Source organism: Crocodylus porosus, unplaced genomic scaffold (assembly GCF_001723895.1).
Source record: "Crocodylus porosus isolate Cpor-Errol unplaced genomic scaffold, CroPor_comp1, whole genome shotgun sequence".
Taxonomy (NCBI): Eukaryota; Metazoa; Chordata; order Crocodylia; family Crocodylidae; genus Crocodylus; species Crocodylus porosus.
Genome location: NW_017728907.1, coordinates 62,311,787 through 62,314,467, shown reverse-complemented (window position 1 = coordinate 62,314,467; position 2,681 = coordinate 62,311,787).

Below are 2,681 nucleotides of genomic sequence, written 5' to 3'. Positions count from 1 at the left end.
CCTACCCTGGGGGTTTTTAAGAGGAGGTTAGATGAACATCTTGCTGGCGTTGTTTGACCCCAGTATTGTTTCCTGCCATGGCAGGGGGTCGGACTAGATGATCTGCTCAGGTCCCTTCCAACCCTACAAACTATGAAACTGTGAACCTATGAGTCCAGTCAAGATTCAAAATAAATGTGAGATTAGCATCAAAATCAAGAAATATAGTTTTAAGGAACACCCCCCCCCCCCCAATAATGACAGTTCATTCATATATCTGCTTTCTGATTTGGGGCACTTGGAGTTCATAATTTCATCCTTCTTTTTGCAGTGATGAAAGCCGTGAGATAATCACATCAATCCAGGAGCTAGGGCTTTATGGAAAATTCCAAATATTGTAATATTCCTGAAAGAATCCCTGAAGGTGGCAACACAGAAAATCAGCTGAACGGCTTGTCCAAAATTCAGTTTTATTCAGCCCTTTAATGGGATGGCTGGTAAGTTAGAGAGAGATATATGTACACACACACTTACAGTATAGTTTCCTGTTAGGAATAATGTTGGTAGTCTGTGTTCTGTGGCTTACTCAGTTGCCCTTATATATTTATTTGAAATTGTGCCATTCCTTATGAAAAACTCTTTTAATATTGATTCTACCATCTGACCACCAGGTGGCATGATGGTCTATGGTAGATGGTTTATGGTAGCAGTTTCAAACCTTTTTCCATCAGTGGGCCAGTCAACCCCTAACATTTCTCCAAACCACTTTGTACCTTTATCATCAAGCTTGCTGAAAGCAGGGCAAAACCACTGTACAGGAGCACAAAATCATAGGTTTATACAAATAAAATTCTCAAGCTACCTTTTCCTGTGTAGTGTTCATTAAATGGTTGCTGTTACTGTCTGGATCTGCTAGTTTTACGATTTTTTTTAGTCATGATTTTACGACTTCTGAATGCTGAGTTGTGGCCACCGTGTATTTTGCACTTGTATTTTGTTCTTGTAGCTAGATGCACTGGTAATCAGATGCTTCTCAATGATGCTTCTGTGTTTTCAATGTGGTCGTTCTATCTGTCTATGTTGTTTCCTAGTTGTTAGAAAAACAAGCAAAAGATGCAGCAGGTTCATCATGCAGATTGTAGAACCATCTAAATCCTCACACAGATCATCAGCAGAACTGGGATTTTCAGTCCTGTGCCACAGACCTTCACAAACTGAGCTGAGAGTAAATGGTAGTAATGACTCTTCTCCCTGGGCACCAGATGAGACATGCACATTGCCAGTGGGTCTCAGATATTTGCTGGCAGCAGAGAAATGTTGTGTCCCATGGACTCTGGGGTTCTGCCAGGTTCTGGAAGAGACTAGTTTCTAATGGTGACAGCACTTCTGTCCCTACAAACTTGTCCCTTTCTCTCTTCTGCCCTTATTGATTCCTGTCCTGCCTCTGATCTCCCCCTTGCTCTTCATTCCTTTACTTTTAAGTCAGGCTGCTTTTTTCTTCTCCATGGGCACATCTACATGTGCATATTAATGCAAAGTAATAAATGCTGGCACATCTCGCACTGGAGTTTATTGTTCCTGGGTGCTGTGTTTACATGTGCTGAACATTGAGCTAGATCGGAGCAGCCTTGGCTGGCAGAGGGCTTTGGGGGTCAGCCTGCCAGGCTGGGGCTGCTCTGACCCAGTTCAGCATGCTGCAGAGGGGCTGACTGGGTCACAAGGGTGCTGCAATATGGAGCTGGCCGGCAGGCAGCCCCTGCACTGAAGCACTCTCATGCCCCAGCCAGCCCCGTCAGCATCTACATATGTGCCGCTGTGCATTAAACAATGCCACTACAGGATAGTACTTGTATTTACAAGTACTAGCCTACGGCAGCATTTATTAGTTTACTGCAGCCTAATAGAGTCACATGTGTAGATGGAGAGACGTTACTGCAGAGCTAATTAGGCAGTAAATATACTCCATCTTGCCAATCAGGTAGCACTCTGAGAAAAGGAGAGATGCTCGCATTCTCTCTCTCTCTGCCCTCAGTTTTGGTGACCATTCACACTGTTGGTTTCTGTACAGGCAACTGGAAGAGTCCTGATCAGCTGTTCTGGGCTGACTACACTCCATGCAGATAAAATCTTTAGAGAATTAAGCCAACAAACTCTGAGCATTTGCAAGCAGTGATCTTCAGAGGCTTTTGATTTGATCAAATATGGATGGTTATTTATGGGAACAAACAATGTATTCCTGATCTCTGAGTGATCCAGAGCCCACTCCAGTCCTTACACCACAGCAAGAAAGTGCTAGAGCTTTTCAACAAACTAGCTACAAGGTTTTTTAACATTGGCAAAACCAAATATTTTTGCCCAATCCTCAGAAATAGCTAGAAGAAGATTTTTGCTGAGACTTTATTTTTGAAAACTCTCCTTGAGAAAGACTCCTCATCAGAAAAGTTAACATCTGGTTGAAGATCAGCAAGGTTATAAAGATGGTCCCTAGACAGCCTTAACTCTCTAGATGTTGCTGCCACCTTCACCTATCATGCAGTTAAAAAATATGGAAAAGTTCTGTAGAATTTAACTGAAATGAAACCAATATGTTCAAGAGACAGCTTGCTAAATAATGTTCTGAAAATTGAACTAAATAGAGAAAGATGCACTTCTGTAGATTTTTTAAATCTTTCAGTATCCTTCTATAGCAGAGATATCATTGT